Source organism: Mus musculus, chromosome 8, assembly GCF_000001635.26.
Source record: "Mus musculus strain C57BL/6J chromosome 8, GRCm38.p6 C57BL/6J".
NCBI classification, from domain to species: Eukaryota; Metazoa; Chordata; class Mammalia; order Rodentia; family Muridae; genus Mus; species Mus musculus.
In genome coordinates, this window is record NC_000074.6 from 65,707,703 (window position 1) to 65,726,506 (window position 18,804).

General features: G+C 39.8%; 1 protein-coding gene across 7 annotated transcripts in view; it reads left to right on the forward strand.

Annotated features, from left to right (window-relative positions):
* The window catches only part of Marchf1 (membrane associated ring-CH-type finger 1), an 854,833-nt gene that overhangs the window by 89,694 nt on the left and 746,335 nt on the right, over positions 1-18,804 (forward strand). Inside the window, exon 2 of one of the 7 annotated variants that reach the window (XM_030243793.1) lies at positions 13,427-13,535. The exons of the other annotated variants lie outside the window; for them this stretch is intronic. The gene's annotated coding sequence lies outside the window, so the exon portion shown is untranslated. The remainder of the gene's footprint in view (positions 1-13,426; positions 13,536-18,804) is intronic. 7 annotated transcript variants of the gene reach the window in all.

Here is an 18,804-nt window from a genome sequence, read left to right on the forward strand (position 1 = left end):
GGCACTCATAGCTATGAGTTTCCCTCTTAGAAATGCTTTCATTGTGTCCCAAAGGTTTGGGTACGTTGTGGCTTCATTTTCATTAAACTCTAAAAAGTCTTTAATTTCTTTCTTTATTCCTTCCTTGACCAAGGTATCATTGAGAAGAGTGTTGTTCAGTTTCCATGTGAATGTTGGCTTTCTGTTATTTATTTTGTTATTGAAGATCAGCCTTAGTGCATGGTGATCTGATAGGATACATGGGACAATTTCAATATTTTTGAATCTGTTGAGGCCTGATTTGTGACCTATTATGTGGTCAATTTTGGAGAAGGTACCATGAGGTGCTGAGAAGAAGGTATATCCTTTTGTTTTAGGATAAAATGTTCTGTAGATATCTGTCAGATCCATTTGTTTCATCACTTCTATTAGTTTCAGTGTGTCCCTGTTTAGTTTCTGTTTCCATGATCTGTCCATTGGTGAAAGTGGTGTGTTGAAGTCTCCCACTATTATTGTGTGAGGCGCAATGTGTGCTTTGAGCTTTACTAAAGTTTCTTTAGTGAATGTGGCTGCTCTTGTATTTGGAGCATAGATATTCAGAATTGAGAGTTCCTCTTGGAGGATTTTACCTTTGATGAGAATGAAGTGTCCCTCCTTGTCTTTTTTGATGACTTTGGGTTGGAAGTCAATCTTATCAGATATTAGGATGGCTACTCCTGCTTGTTTCTTCATACCATTTGCTTGGAAAATTGTTTTCCAGCCTTTCATTCTGAGGTAGTGTCTATCTTTTTCTCTGAGATGAGTTTCCTGTAAGCAGCAAAATGTTGGGTCTTGTTTGTGTAGCCAGTTTGTTAGTCTATGTCTTTTTATTGGCGAGTTGAGACCATTGATGTTAAGAGATATTAAGGAAAAGTAATTGTTGCTTCCTGTTATTTTAGTTGTTAAAGGTGGCATTCTGTTCTTGTGGCTGTCTTCTTTTAGGTTTGTTGAGGGATTACCTTCTTGTTTTTTCTAGGGCGTTGTTCCCGTTCTTGTATTGGTTTTTTTCTGTTATTATCCTTTGAAGGGCTGGATTCGTGGAGAGATAATGCATGAATTTGGTTTTGTCGTGGAATACCTTGGTTTCTCCCTCTATGATAATTGAGAGTTTGGCTGGGTATAGTAGCCTGGGCTGCAGTTTGTGTTCTCTTAGTGTCTATATAACATCTGTCCAGGCTCTTCTGGCTTTCATAGTCTCTGGTGAAAAATCTGGTGTAATTCTGATAGGCTTGCCTTTATATGTTACTTGACCTTTTTCCCTTACTGCTTTTAGTATTCTATCTTTATTTAGTGCATTTGATGTTCTGATTATTATGTGTCGGGAGGAATTTCTTTTCTGGTCCAGTCTATTTGGAGTTCTGTAGGCTTCTTGTATGTTCATATGCATCTCATTCTTTAGATTTGGGAAGTTTTCTTCAATAATTTTGTTGAAGATGTTTGCTGGACCTTTGAGTTGAAAATCTTCATTCTCATCCACTCCTATTATCCATACGTTTGGTCTTCTTATTGTGTCCTGGATTTCCTGGATATTTTGAGTTAGGATCTTTTTGCATTTTCCATTTTCTTTGATTGTTGTGCCGATGTTCTCTATGGAATCTTCTGCACCTGAGATTCTCTCTTCCATCTCTTGTATTCTGTTGCTGATGCTCAAATCTATGGTTCCAGATTTCTTTCCTAGGGTTTCTATCTCTAGTGTTGCCTCGCTTTGAGTTTTCTTTATTGTGTCTACTTCCCTTTTTAGGTCTAGTATGGTTTTGTTCATTTCCATCACCTGTTTGTATGTTTTTTCCTCTTTTTCTGTAAGGACTTCTACCTGTTTGATTGTGTTTTCCTGTTTTTCTTTAAGGACTTGTAACTCTTTAGCAGTGTTCTCCTGTATTTCTTTAAGTGATTTATTAAAGTCCTTCTTGATGTCCTCTACCATCATCATGAGATATGCTTTTAAATCTAGTTCTAGGTTCTCAGGTGTGTTGGGGTTCCCTGGACTGGGCGAAGTGGGTGTGCTGGGTTCTGGTGATGGTGAGTGGTCTTGGTTCCTGTTAGTAAGATTCCTCCGTTTACCTTTCGCCATCTGGTAATCTCTGGAGTTAGTAGTTATAGTTGACTCTGTTTAGAGATTGTTCTTCTGGTGATTCTGTTACCGTCTATCAGCAGACCTGGGAGACAGATTCTCTCCTCTGAGTTTCAGTGCTCAGAGCACTCTCTGCTGGCAAGCTCTCTTACAGGGAAGGTGCACAGATATCTTGTATTTGGACCTCCTCCTGGCCGAAGAAGAAGGCTCAAAACAGGACCTTTCTCAGACACTGTGTTGCTTTGGCAGTTCCCAGGTGGTACAGACTCTCACCTAAGCAGACTAAATTCCTAAGTTCCTTGGAGTCCCGGGACCAAGATGGTGACCGCTGCTGCTGTGGCTTAGGCCGCCTCCCCAGCCGGGTGAGCACCTGTCCTCCGGTCCGGAAGGTGGCCGGCTGTCCCCGGCCCACACAGGGTGCTGCCTCAGTGCCTCTGTGCTTCTGCCTGTTCCAGAAGCTGTCAGGTTCTCTGGTGCACCCTCTCACCTGTTCAGACTAATTTCCTAAGTTCGGCGGGTCTCGGACCAAGATGGCGACCGCTGCTGCTTTGGCTTAGGCCGCCTCCCCAGCCGGGCGGGCACCTGTCCTCTGGTCCGGAAGGTGGCAGGCTGTCCCCGGCCCACACAGGGTGCTGCCTCAGCCCCTCTGTGCTTCTGCCTGTTCCAGAGGCTGTCAGGTTCTCTGGCGCACCCTCTCACCTGTTCAGACTAATTTCCTAAGTTCGGCGGGTCCCGGACCAAGATGGCGACCGCTGCTGCTGTGGCTTAGGCCGCCTCCCCAGCCGGGCGGGCACCTGTCCTCTGGTCCGGAAGGTGGCTGGCTGTCCCCGGCCCACAAAGGGTGCTGCCTCAGTGCCTCTGTGCTTCCGCCTGTTCCAGAAGCTGTCAGGTTCTCTGGCGCACCCTCTCACCTGTTCAGACTAATTTCCTAAGTTCGGCGGGTCCCGGACCAAGATGGCGACCGCTGCTGCTGTGGCTTAGGCCGCCTCCCCAGCCGGGCGGGCACCTGTCCTCCGGTCCGGAAGGTGGCCGGCTGTCCTAGGCCCACAAAGGGTGCTGCCTCAGTGCCTCTGTGCTTCCGCCTGTTCCAGAAGCTGTCAGGTTCTCTGGCGCACCCTCTCACCTGTTCAGACTAATTTCCTAAGTTCGGCGGGTCTCGGACCAAGATGGCGACCGCTGCTGCTTTGGCTTAGGCCGCCTCCCCAGCCGGGCGGGCACCTGTCCTCTGGTCCGGAAGGTGGCAGGCTGTCCCCGGCCCACACAGGGTGCTGCCTCAGCCCCTCTGTGCTTCTGCCTGTTCCAGAGGCTGTCAGGTTCTCTGGCGCACCCTCTCACCTGTTCAGACTAATTTCCTAAGTTCGGCGGGTCCCGGACCAAGATGGCAACCGCTGCTGCTGTGGCTTAGGCCGCCTCCCCAGCCGGGCGGGCACCTGTCCTCCGGTCCGGAAGGTGGCTGGCTGTCCCCGGCCCACAAAGGGTGCTGCCTCAGTGCCTCTGTGCTTCCGCCTGTTCCAGAAGCTGTCAGGTTCTCTGGCGCACCCTCTCACCTGTTCAGACTAATTTCCTAAGTTCGGCGGGTCCCGGACCAAGATGGCGACCGCTGCTGCTGTGGCTTAGGCCGCCTCCCCAGCCGGGCGGGCACCTGTCCTCCGGTCCGGAAGGTGGCCGGCTGTCCTAGGCCCACAAAGGGTGCTGCCTCAGTGCCTCTGTGCTTCCGCCTGTTCCAGAAGCTGTCAGGTTCTCTGGCGCACCCTCTCACCTGTTCAGACTAATTTCCTAAGTTCGGCGGGTCTCGGACCAAGATGGCGACCGCTGCTGCTTTGGCTTAGGCCGCCTCCCCAGCCGGGCGGGCACCTGTCCTCTGGTCCGGAAGGTGGCAGGCTGTCCCAGGCCCACACAGGGTGCTGCCTCAGCCCCTCTGTGCTTCTGCCTGTTCCAGAGGCTGTCAGGTTCTCTGGTGCACCCTCTCACCTGTTCAGACTAATTTCCTAAGTTCGGCGGGTCCCGGACCAAGATGGCGACCGCTGCTGCTGTGGCTTAGGTCGCCTCCCCAGCCGGGTGGGCACCTGTCCTCTGGTCCGGAAGGTGGCCGGCTGTCCCCGGCCCACACAGGGTGCTGCCTCAGCGCCTCTGTGCTTCTGCCTGTTCCAGAAGCTGTCAGGTTCTCTGGCGCACCCTCTCACCTGTTCAGACTAATTTCCTAAGTTCGGCGGGTCTCCTCCTCCTCTTTTCTTATCCTCTTTAAAAATGGCTAGTCTATTTTCTCTCCTAAAATGCATAACAGTACATCTTTCTCTATGTTTTCAAAAATGTCTTTTTAAACTTTTAGCCCATGTGTCAACTGTCCTGTTCTTGCTATTGAGTTGTGAGAGCTTGTTATGTATTCTGCATAATTATCTACTGTTACATGTATGGTTTTAACTTGCCTCTTTCCTTTTCTGTAGGATGTCTCTTTGCTCAAATGATTTTGTCATGTGATGTGTAGAAAACTTTTTTTTAATTAGGTATTTTCCTTGTTTACATTTTCAATGCTATCCCAAAGGTCCCCCATACCCACCCCCCCCCCAATCCCCTACCCACTCACTCCCCCTTTTTGGCCCTGGCGTTCCCCTGTACTGGGGCATATAAAGCTTGCAAGTCCAATGCGCCTCTCTTTGCAGTGATGGCCGACTAGGCCATCTTTTGATACATATGCAGCTAAGGACAAGAGCTCCCGGGTACTGGTTAGTTCATATTGTTGTTCCACCTATAGGGTTGCAGTTCTCTTTAGCTCCTTGGGTTAAAGTTTAATAAATTATCATTTCCTGCCCAAAATGTTCTTTCTGTTCCTATGTATTGGTGACCATACCCACAGCATCACCACCTGGGTCAATGTCTTGAAGAATTTCCCATGTTACTTTCAGTGGTTTAATAGTCAGGTATTAGACTTGAGTCTTTACTCACTTTTGAGTTGATCTAGTAATTTGTGATAAATGGTGTCTACTTGCCATTTTGTATATGTATATCCAGCTTGCTAGAACTATTTAGTGATTGGGGAGTCTGTCTTTTTCTCCACTGTGTCCTCTTGAATCTTATGTTTGTTGCTGTCCTGCCTAAATACTCATCATTAAACAATTGAATGTGTGATATGTAACAGTATAAATATACATCTCAGTTTTTGTATGTCTGTAATATCATGGGGTGTTTATTGATGAAATACATGAAACCTTGACATCTGTGATGATATAACAGACCCGGAGGATTCTCTGATAAGTGATTCAATCAGATAAGGACAAGCACATGATTTCACTCCTAAGTGCAAACTTCAAAAGCTGATGTCATAAATATTGAGAGAAGAATAACAGGGTGGGAGAGAGAAAATGCTGGCTAGAAGGACTAAGTTCTGTTATGGCATGGTACCACACAGAGAAAATGGTTAGCATGGTATAAAATGTCTCATAATTAAGACATTTGAGTTATTTTTCTCTTTATTGAGATCTATATTGCATGGCAAAGACTTTACAAAAATTAAGGGGGATGTGTATGCTAATTACTCTGAATTAATCACTATCCAATTTATACATGAATCAAAACAACACATTGTGTCTTGTAAATGTGTACAAACTTTACATGCCAATCAAGAAAATGAAAGTTAATTTTAAAATGAAAGTAGTTAGAGAGGCTAATTATTTCTGTGAAAGAAACAAGAAAGAAAATTGATGCTTTTTTTTTTTCAAAGAGAGGAGACAAAAGTTTTAAATTATGTCAGTTACAGAAAGATCAGGAAATACAGCGAAAATGAGAGTTCAATTGTGTTTAAAGCAAAACTTACTTTTCATCAAAGAAACACACTCACAAGGACATTGATTGTGACATACACTATCTTTTCCTCTGAATATTGTTCTTTTCCATGGGAAAACAGGATAATATGCTTTAAATAACTAGTCTTCTCGGGTTGTTAGTTTGTCAAACTGATTTTCTTGATGTATTCACTACTTGTTAGTCTCTCCAACTTGTACACACACACACACACACACACACACACACACACACACAAACATACACACATACACACACACAAACATACACACAAACATACACACACACACACACACACACACACACACACACACACATATATATATATCTTCAAGCTAGAATTAAAACATGCTATGAGTTCTTCTATTTTTCCACAATAAAAGCAGCGTCTTACTACACAAGAAATGAGATTGCATCTTATATTTCCTAGGGTAATGAACGCCATGCCATGTACTTAGGGCCCTGATATTGGATGCTATGGTAGTTGTTTTTATTGAATAAATAGAGATATTCTAATACAAGTTTAAAAACACTATACAGCCAAAGCTTATGATTAAAATCTCCCTTTACCTTTTTGGATGTTAAATATAAGTAGAAACCCTACTAAATACTGATAAAATAATATTGTGTAGCTACTGTTTTCAATTAGCTTCATATTATAGAATATTTTTAATAACTCTGTGAGTTATTTTTTTGCTATTAGTAGTTTCTTCTTTAATTTCCATGCTCACTCTTTCATAAGATTGACAGAAGGACTAAGATAAAGATCGGATTAATTTATATTACTTCCTTAAAATCAACAGCTTTCTTGGGAAGCAGACAGTAAAGATGAATATGTATATAATACTGAGCAATGGTATCCAACTTAAAGCATGAACCCATTTGCCTTGAGTGGTTTAGGGTTAAACCCAAGACTCTGTATGAGCTGGGTAGCCACTTGCTACTCAGCTTTAATTTTAGACCGAATCAACATTAACTTTGGTCCGATTTTTGGCAATAATGAAAATAATCGTCCCTAGTGATGTGCCCTACAGTTATTTTTGTCCTGAAGCTCTCGGATTTCTAAAATTTGTGACCACAGATACATTACTGAAAGTCATGGCTAGTAATTTCTTATAAAAAATGTTTTTATACTATCACCCAGTTGTCAAGTCACTTCTACAAAATAAATATGAACACTTGTCTATTTTCCTTATAGCAGTAATAGAATAGCAAAATTGATGACTATAATTGGATAAGCCTTTATTATTTTTATTAAATAAATACTGTTTGCATAATTTATCCTCCCTTTCTCCTTTCAACTCCTATGCCCCAAATCAATCTTATTCTTTAATTCCTGACCTCACACACACACACACACTAAAATTTACAAAGTTCATATAGTATTGCTCAAATGCATATATGCTTTAGGACTGACTGATTAGTACTGGATAAGTAATTAGGGCCTTGTCTCTGGGAAAGAGTGATTTTTTTTTTCAGCTACCATTAATTGCCTCTCCATCTAGAATTAGAGCTTTTTGAAATTCCCTGTCTATGGTGACATGCCAACTAATGTCATTATTTAGGGCTTGTTTAGACAAGCATGCTGTGGAGATTTCAAACATGCAGCCTCCTTGTCATATATGCAAGGCACTATTTTGCAACAGAAAATCTGGTCTTGTGGCTCTTATACTTTTTCTACTCTCTAATTCCATGATGTCCCCTGAACTTTCAATGTTAGCTTAGTATTGTAGATGTATCAATCAAGGCTCGACATCATATAGTCATTCTCTGCTTTTTGACCAATTGTGGAGTTTTAAAAAATTTCTATCTGCTGTAAAAAATAGGGGGGGGGATAGGTGGTGACTGAAAGCTACACTTATCTGTGAGCTTATAGGTGATATGCATTTAGAATGCAGTTGGAAATTATGCTGGCTTAGGAAAGTGTCAGGAGTGGGTTGTTCTCTTTCATGGACCCATCAGCCATGGATGCATCCTTTGGTTTATAGTAGCAGACAGAATTCTCCTCTATTGCATTGGTCTTAAACCCAATATGACAACTATTAGTTAGCCCTAGCATTCAACTTTTGGGATACCTTGCTGTGTTGGTCAATGTAGTGATTAACAGAAGTAACATGTCTCTTGTGACAGCTTCCTGCACCTTATAGTATTTTGAGAAATAATTCTCAGGAAGATGGTTTCCAGATCAGACCCCATTCAGTTGCTTCAAACACTATGTCGAAAAGGTCAGGCATCATCAATAATATATACTTACCTTCAATTTCTAGGAGGCAGCCAAGGGCAACAACTTGCATTGTTTTGGGAGTCTGTTGGACTCCCCTGACCAACAACTAGAAGGGAGGTTTCTCATGCCCAGCACTGAAGCTTTTGTTAAATATTCTGTGGTTCTTGAGTTAGAGTATTGTCACTCTGAGTGACATAATCTTATTAAAATATTTATGCATACAAATGTATGTATACATATTCTATGTAATTTTAAGTAAACATAAAATAATATGATTGCTTATGGCATTCAAACATATTGTCTCACTGCTCATTCGCTGTCCTCCTTCCCCACTCTTCTCCGAAAGTCTCACCTTCCTGATTTTTCCATATCTGCCTTTATACCATCTCTGTCCTATTATTCTCCTCTTTAGACTCCTCCTGCCCCACTGTGGCCTTCTTTTTTATCAGCCATGCTCACTATCATCCCATTCACAATAGGTAAGAAATGGGACAGCTTAACTATTGTACAACTTATGAATGGATAGTGGAAATGTGGCAATATACACAATAAATTCTCTTAAGTAAGTTTTATTTAACAATTACTTAACAAGGACCATCTTTAATATGAAATAATGTTTCTGAATAAGAAACATCACCTATGTACGATTGTAACACAATGTCTATATATTCAGAAATAGAGTACAATATAGGTTAAGACAGTTCAAATTCTTACATCTTTGAAAGTGTCTCCTCATATTGGCGTCATCTGATTCTATTGCTCACAGTATGTTCTTCATTTAAAATTTTTCTCCTTTCTGTGGCCCCATCCTAAATGTCTTTGTTAGTCCTTTTGAATTTTATCACATTTACTCTTGTTATGTGAAGTCTCCATTAGCAACAGACAAAATGCCTTTTACAGGCACACAAAAGTTCCACATGATGTCTGGTGACTTTCCTAAGCTTCCAACATTACTAAAAAATCCTCATTTGTAAACTTGCATCTCAGAAAAGCCACTTTCTTCCCACACTCTCCCTTTTTTCTTACCCATGTCTTTTAGGCAATGACATCATCATTTGTGTTTTTTAGGACTCTTTTGGTTGACATGTTGAAAACAGGCCTTATGGTGTAGGGTGCATTTCCTATGAAATGACTCATATACATTGGGTAGGAGGGAAGTAAGGTGTATTCTGTATTGAATAGGAAGAGAAAACAAGACAGAGCTAGAACTATGGGTAATGAAGTTTGATTAAATATCGATTTAAGAATTGTGTTTCTGAATTTAAATTATAACCATTAACTTTTTTTTAACATTTGAAGGACATATACAAACAAAACATGTTCATTTAAGATTAGCTTTGTGTTTATTGAAACAGTAGTACATAATGTGTCTCTGATGGAGTTGTCAGCACTGTTTCCTTTCTGCTACATGGGGATAAGTCTTAACAGTAGCAAAGTCCAATAAGATTTCCCCATTTTCTGTCTACAGAGATGGGCATAAATGACAAATAGAATCAAAGTAATTACTAGAGATACTGGCTTCCTTTCTTCTCAGGTTACTGATTTTGAAGATGTCATGTGATCTAAGAAGTCATTGTCATTGCCTGTGAATGATGATCCAACAGGAAAATAATGCAAAGAGACAAAATACAGATATTTATTGATCATTCTCAAACATCTATTTCTAGCCATTTTAGAAACTCAGACTTCAAAGTTAGAAGGAACAAAAGTCTTTATGTTCAAATGTGTTATATTTCAGCCACTTTTCAGCAAATACCTGTTTATATTTAAAAAGTACAATTATTTGGAGAGGAAAGGGGACAAGGGAATTGAGGATAAGTCATGCAGTACTGTTTGTGATGAAGAACAAGCTAGGGGAAGTGGAACAAGGCAGTGAGCAGTGATGGATGGTGAGAAATTGCTGGGAGTCAATATTGCTCTTAGATAACGTTAATAGTTTGAGAGAAATCATGTTTAAATCTAGTTGTTAGACACAAAAATCTGCTAAGACATAACTGAAGTACATAAAATTATGGAGCTCAAGGCACGAGAAATTTAAAACATATTTAGGGTAGAGTCACAGCTGTGAGTGAACTAAATCAAAGAGAATTTCATAGAAGAGAGTGGTCAAATCAGATAGTTTGGTGGTCATAGCTTTGTAGGAGGAAGGAATCAAATTATTTGGAAACACTATTTGAGCAAGTGAAGGGCTTCCTTGATACATGTGATGTGAGAGAAAAGAAACAAGTGGAAGATACTTGAGCTAATGCACGAAAGTAAGGGTGATATCATAGTTGAATAGATTTAATGGGGAGTTTATAAATCATACAGTGGAAGGCTCTATGTTAAATAGTTAATTGTCCAAACATGGTCCAAGAGTAGAACAGGGTGGGGCGAATTCTGAGTGCTTGTGAGAAAACACCAAGAAAACAAGAGTCTTGTTGCCTAAGTGTCTTTAAAACACAGAATTTTTTTTCTTAGAATATGCTTGTGTGTCCCTCCCAGGTATTGCAGATGGGAGTGAGTTTACTTTGGATTGCTCATTATGTTTGGATATTTTATTTATTTATATGCCTCTATGGAAAACAAGGATTTTGCCTTTGTGCAGCCTGTCTTTGTGGTTGAATCATGTGACTTTTCGTAACTCTTAGAGTTTAAGTTGTCTGATTCTCTGAATACAGTTGGGTATTGCATGGGACTTTAGTCAGCCTCATTTTTAGGTTCCTTTCCCATGTTCAAATGACCTTTAGAGCAGTAAACAGTTAATATTGTTGGTTTGAGAGGATGTAGAAACACCTGGAAATGTTTTTTGTGCAGCCTGTGGGAAATAATACATTAATTAATATGGGAGCACTCATGTTAATTTTTGGTGATACCATATTCTGGGCAGAGCATTCTGGAAAATATAAAATAGAGAAAGTAGGCTGAGCACACGTGAATTCGTGGGTACAGCATAACCAGATCCTGCTCTTACTTTCCCTGCTTGCTACCCCAACTTTCTCACTTTGATGGACTTTATCCCCTGGACCAAAAGATAAAACAAATATGTTTTTGCTTAAGTTGCCTTTATCACAGTAGCAGAAAAGAAACTAAAGCAGATGTCCACAGGGTAGAATGAAGGTGTAGGAAGGAAAAGAGACATAGGACCAGAAGAGGTTATGTGTGGTGGTAATCTTGATACTAATTGAAACTAGAGACTCCTGAAATTTGGTCTTCATATATGTGAGGCATTTCATAATTAAAAAAAAAAACAACCTATTATACAACCAGCTTTCAACTTCACCTCTGCTACCTAGATTTGTGGATAGGAGTCAGTGGTGTTTTCTGATAGGAGCTGATATGGTCTGTTATCAAATTCTCCATCATCTTCACTTCCCAGGTATGAAATTAGTATGATTTGTGGATTTTTATTATCTAGCTTCTTTAGCCTTGTTATCTTCATTCTTTTCAGAACCGTGCAGTATTTTGCAGCTCCAATGAAGCATTCAGTTCCTCTAAGGACTCCTCATTCACACATGTTCTTGATTTCCTTCTTTCCATAAAATACCCTGTACTCTTATTTCAACACTCTCTGTCTTTGACAGATGCTCAGTCTTGATCATACTTGACTTTAGCAATACTTCCTCAATGAAGACTCTTTCACTCACATTCTTATTATACTGAATATGGGAGAACATCCTTGATGTTTAATGTAGGATCTTTACTGGAAGACAGCATGATATGTGTCCCCATTCTCTTAGGAGAGAGAATATGGTATTAGTTAATATAAAAATGTGACAAGAATAAAATGTACAAATTAAAATCAGTCACGACATGATAAGCTTCTTCAATCCCTCATGTGGTATTATTAGTCTGCCACTGATATTTTTGCTATACAATAAAGCATGCCTATGAATCAAGCATATATAAAAATATGGCTGAAATTTCAAGATATGTTTGCATCAAAGTATTTACCATGCATTTATTTGATTAAAAAATTTGAGATCTAAATTATCCCAGATATTCAAAACTTGTATAATAAATTTAATTTGCCATATTATGTATCAGGAGAACCAGGTACAATTTCATACCTACATTTTAGTGAATGTCCACATGTCAAGGTAGAGTGAGCACACATGTAATACAATCAATATATAGTTTCTGGTTTTACCAATTGATTTTTCAACTATTCAGGCATGGCATAATGTGTCTACCAATATTAAACAGGTAAATTAAAGAAATTTGAATTGAAAAAGCAAAAGTCTGAGTTTATGGTTTAAAGTATCTTATATCTATTCCTGAAATGTTTCTCAAACTGTGGAAAGCATTCAACATTTTTATTTCCTGGGCTATGTTGACATATGCAATAAATTTGATTTAAATGTTTGCAAGTAAATCTATAATCCATCTGGAGTTTATTTTGGTTTATGTCAGAAGGTGGAAATCAATGCTATTCTTTCCCCCCAAATGGTTAGCCAGTTGTATCACAACCTTTTCTTGAATAATTCATTTCTTTCCACAAGTTTCAAGTGCTGCTCTTGTTATAGATAAAAGCAGTTTATTTAATTAAGTTAACTGCTAGTATTTGTAGGTAATGTCACTAATCTTTTTACCTTGGGGATATTTCTCGTGTGTGTGTGTGTGTGATATCATATACATATTCTTTTAATCTCTTGTTTTTTGTTGAATTCTTTGTTAGAAAAATGTATGATCTAAGTGCTACATTTTAGTTCTGCTTCATACCCTAGTGATAAATTTCATGAACACTTCTCTGAACCTCCACTTATTCATTAACAATAGACCCAAGTAATAAAATCAGAGAAACAATAACATCCTTTCTACAGGATTAAGTAATAAGTTCATAGATGTATAATATATCCTGCATGGCATACAGTAAATATCTAGTGGAAAAAAGTCATAATTATTTTAATATTGGAGCTACAAGTTGTCTTTCAATTTATTTGACTTGAAGTTTACGGTGTTTTTTTCTATATGTTCAGTGCTGTACTGATAGTTAAGAATCCTTGTGTAAGAGTTTAAAGGCAGCCATATGGGACTTGATAAGTGTCCATGAAAACTGTAGATAAATCTTGCAAAAATCTGTGTCCTCTAAACAAGATTCTTCTTTTTTATTATTTTTATGTTCCTTTTGTCAGTAAATTTAGAAGAGCTTTTATATTTATCAATTTATTAATCTTTAGTCAGATATTAATGTTTATTTGTGCTTGCAAACAGAATGATATTTTTCTTTTTCAAAAATTTAATAGATTATTCTTTTGCACAATACATCCTGACCACCATTTCCCTTCCCTTCACTCTTTTCATCTCCCACAACTACTGTCTTCTCTCTCTTCTAGATTCAACCCTCCTCAGTTTGCTTTCAGGAGAAGACCTTCAAGAGATAACAACCAAGTATCAGAGAAGAAGATACATAAGACAAGGCAAAAGCTGTCATATTGAGTTTAGGTATACTATCTGCTGCACAAGTCATTTTTTTTGTTTCATTTTTTGACACACAAAATTTAATTTATGTTTTTCTTTATATAATGATGTGCATAGGCATATACACACACAATTTATTTATTTTAAAAAATTTTATTATTACATATTTTCCTCAATTACATTTCCAATGCTATCCCAAAAGTCCCCCACACCCTCCCCCCCCAACTCCCCTACTCACCCATTCCCATTTTTTGGCCCTGGCATTCCCCTGTACTGGGGCATATAAAGTTTGCCTGACCAATGGGCCTCTCTTTCCAGTGATGGCCGACTAGGTCATCTTTTGATACATATGCAGCTAGAGTCAAGAGCTCTGGGGTACTGGTTAGTTCATAATGTTGTTCCACCAATAGGGTTGCAGATCTCTTTAGCTCCTTGGATACTTTCTCTAGCTCCTCCATTGGGGGCCCTGTGATCCATCCAATAGTTGACTGTGAGCATCCACTTCTGTGTTTGCTAGGCCCTGGCCTAGTCTCACAAGGGACAGCTATATCACGGTCCTTGCAACAAAGGCTTGCTAGTGTATGCAATGGTGTCATCCTTTGGAGGCTAATTATGGGATGGATCCCTGGATATGGCAGTCTCTAGATGGTCCATCCTTTTGTCTCAGCTCCAAACTTTGTCTCTGTAACTCCTTCCATGGGTGATTGTTTCCAATTCTAAGAAGGAGCAAAGTGTCCACACTTTGGTCTTCGTTCTTCTTCAGTTTCATGTGTTTTGCATCTTGTACCTTATATCTCGCTATAATAAGTTTCTGGGCTAATATCCACTTATCAGTGAGTACATATCATTTGAGTTCTTTTGTGATTGTGTTACCTCCCTCAGGATGATGCCCTCCAGGTCCAACCATTTGCCTAGGAATTTCATAAATTCATTTTTTAATAGCTGAGTAGTACTCCATTGTGTAAATGTACTACATTTTTTGTATCCATTCCTCTGTTGAGGGGCATCTGGGTTCTTTCCAGCTTCTGGCTATTATAAATAAGGCTGCTATGAACATAGTGGAGCATGTGTCCTTCTTATCAGTTGGGACATCTTCTGGATATATGCCCAGGAGAGGTATTGCGGGATCCTCCTGTAGTACTATGTCGGCTTAAATTTATACTTCTTTCTTATTGATTCATCAAATATGGGGAGGAATCAGAAATTATAATTATATGAAATATAATATAGTAGCTTTCATTCAGTTTTTACTGCTTTCACTTTTTCTTTGTGACAGATTAATTTCCTGAAGGAGTTAAAGTTGAATCTTTATCATGTGCTAAATTTTTAAACTTCCTTGCTAAACGGAGGTGTTCAAAGTCTCTTCGGCTGCAATTAACATTGATCTTATTTAAATATACACATACACACATCAGTGTCATTGGGTACTTAGGAAAAATATAATCAATTAGAGCTTAAAAATCACACTAAGCTACATTCAAAATTTTGTCAAGATCAACGCTAGTGTTGGCTAATACTATTTAACTGAATGACTATTTTAGTGTTTGATTAATGGATATGCTTGATATGAATATGATTTTGTCAGTGCTAAATTAAATTGTAATTTCATTAGTCAAGTTGATTTATCAGCTTAAGAAGAGCTTTCCATAACGTTTTCCAATCTTTGACACACACACCCTCATCAGATTGATGATTTTACTTAGTGTTACTTAAAAATGTTTCCTTATTAACTAGAGGGGTTTATTTCCTCTATTCCTCTTAATTGGGAATAAATGTGAATGAGCAACAATAATTTGGCCAGTTTTCTGTATGTAATCCCTGCCATCTTAAATTTAACCTTTGGTGGCCATAGATCAGTGACTGGCAACTAGCTACTACACTACATCATGGGAAAGCGATTGTGAAAATGAGAAGAATCTCCACTTTCAGGAGGTCTCAGGAGGTGTGGCAGCCATGAACTGCTAATGTTTAACAGTAGTATTGGTTCACATGCTGTGTGAAATACTAATCGAAAATGAGTATAAAATTGATAGACAGAAGGCCAGAATTGAAATTTGTGCAAGCTTTAGCTGGGAAAAGTGGAAGAAGACCCTTGCGCATAGTGTGGGCTATGGAGGGACATATACAGAGGCCCTAACATGCCCTGGAAAGTATTTATATTAAAGAAGTAAGGAACAGGAAATGTGATTCTGATACAGAAGCCAGAGGGATAGAGCCTGAAAACATGTAGGATGACATGAACATTCAGCAGGGCCTGTATGGTGAGGATTGTTCTCAATCCAAAATGCAATGTGTAGATAAGAAAGTATTTTTAATGGATAATGTACAGCCTTACTTAGCAACCAATTGTGGAGTTCTATCTGCTGGAGCTTTCTCCATCCTTTAAATAGACCACAGTGACAACAGTAGATCAAAATACCCATCCTCATGCCATTCAACAATAGGCTGCAAATTTAATAGGTCAGGGAAGGTTTTGCAGAAGTAATTTATAAGAAAGAACTAAAATTGCTTTGGGTTTGTGGACTATACTGAATCTGTAAATTTGGTACATATACAAAACCCCTATTCAGCTGTAAAGAAAAATTAAATCATGCGATTTACAAGTAAATGGATAGAATATACTGAGTCAGCTAACCCAAGCCCAGAATAGACAAATGCCATATCTCTCTTATTTGTGGACACTACCTCCAAATCTTTAGATATAGCCACTGTAACCACAGAAACCAGGAAAGTGAAAAGAGTGAAGTAAAAGGAGATGCAGTGAACATGGGATGCCCAAACTCACTGATAGATCTACAACTGAATACACACACTCCAACCCACTCATAGATCTACAACTGAATGCACACACCCAAACCCACTCATAGATCTACAACTGAATACACACACCCAAACTCCACTGATAGATCTACAACTGAACACCCATACCCTAACCCTACTGATACATCTACAACTGAATACACACACCCAAACTCCACTGATAGATCTACAACTGAACACCCACACCCTAACCCCACTGATAGATCTACAACTGAACACTCACTCCCTAACCCCACTGATAGATCTACAACTGAATACACACACCTAAACTCCACTGATATATCTACAACTGAACATCCACACCCAAGTTCCACTGAAAAATCTACAACTGAACACCCACTCCCTAACCCCACTGATAGATCTACAACTGAATACACACACCTAAACTCCACTGATATATCTACAACTGGACATCCACACCCAGGTTCCACTGAAAGATCTACAACTGAACACCCACTCCCTAACCCCACTGATAGATCTACAACTGAATACACACACCTAAACTCCACTGATATATCTACAACTGGACATCCACACCCAAGTTCCACTGAAAGATCTACAACTGAACACCCATAGCCAAATCCCACTGATAGATCTACAACTGAATACACACACCCAAACCCACTGACAGATCTACAATTTATCTCCACACCCAAAGCTTGGAGATATAATGGAACATGAGGCAGAAAGACTGTAAGAGCTAGAAGGTCTGGGTGTGTCCTCTATATGTGATAGGGAAGCTCTACCCATGAATCTCAACAATATGTTTGTATTGACAGTCAAAAGTGGGAGTGACAAGTTTCACAAGGCCCATCCTAGGTGAAAAGTGGCAGTAGAGGGCTGCTAAGAAATGAGTTGTCTGCAACCCCGAAGGGAATAGGAACTCCACAGGAAGATCAACAGAGGCAACTAACCTGAATCTTTGGGGCTCTTATGACTGAATCACTAACCAAAGAGCATACATGGGCTAGACCTAGGCCTCCATGTACATATGTAACATATGTGCAACTTGGCCTTCATGTGGGTTCAGAACAACTGGAGTGGAGTCTATCCCAAACATGTTGCTTGTTTGTGGGATATATTCCTCTATCTGTACTGCCTTGTGTAGCCTCAGTGGAAGAGGAAGTACCTAGCCTCACAGAGAAGTGCCAAGGTGGGGGATACAAAGGGAGCCCCACCCACTCAGAGGAAAAGAGGAAGAGGGCAAGCATGGGGGAAAGATTATGGGAGGGGGGTGACCATGAGGGAACAGTGAACAGGATGTATAGTGAATAATTAAAAAGAAAATGAAAAAAATAAAATGAAGAGAGAGAGAGGGAGAGAGAGAGAGAGAGAGAGAGAGAGAGAGAGAGAGAGAGAGAGAGAGAGAGAGAGAGAGAGAGAGACAGATGGAGGGAGGGAGGGAGAGAGAGAGAGACAGATGGAGGGAGGGAGGGAGAGAGAGAGAGAGAGAGAGAGAGAGAGAGAGAGAGAGAGAGAGAGAGAGAAAGAGAGAATGCTTCCTGATATTCAAACCCAGTTGAATAAGTGACATGTGGTGTGTGTGTGTGTGTGTGTGTGTGTGTGTGTGTGTAGTGGTATATATGTGTGTGTGTGTGAGTGTGCATATGTTTGTGACTGTGTTAATGTGCATGAGTGTGTGCATGTGTATCTGAGTGTGTATGTATGCTTGACTGTGTGTGAGTGTGTGTATATGTGTGTATGTGTATGTATGATGGAGTGTGTGTGAGTATATGTGAGTGTGTATGTGAGTGTGTGTGAGTATATGTATATGAAAGTAAGTGTGTATATATGTGTATATGTGTATATGAGTATGTATATGTCTGTATGTACAAAGCAATAACAAACAGAGATCTTAAATTTAAGAGGGTGAAGGGAAGGGACATATGAGGAATGAAGAGTTGGTCAAGGGAGGGGATAATATGTGAATATAGTACAGCCGTATAAGAAAATTAAAAAACTATAATGAAATTTATGACCATACAATGACTGAGAAAAGGAATGTGGGATTTAGTAGGCCAATGAATGCAAACAAAAGAATAAGAGCAACTTTTTATGTCCGGACTCCACACATTATATCTCCAGGGAGACTGAGAAGTCCTCTCTCCCCATCTCTCTCTCCCACATATGTGTATACATGCATACTATGCTTGTATACAAGTAATATGCAGTAATTTCAGTGCTCAGAAAAAAGAAGCTTTTTGAGCTCTGAAGAAAGGCAAGAGAATTTGCTGGATTGAGAATAGTGAAGAGAGCCTGGAGATAGGAGGAAATAGCATACATATATGTTCATGTGTGTGCCTTGTGTGTATGCTTGGTGAAACTCAATGAAAGAAACATAAGAGAAGGCAGTGGGATTTTTGCTTATCTGCGACTTATTTCTTTGTTTTGAAATGTTCTTCCATACTCCAGGCATGCCTTGGAATCACTGTGCAGCTAAGATCAGCCTTGGACTCCCATCCTCTTGACCCAG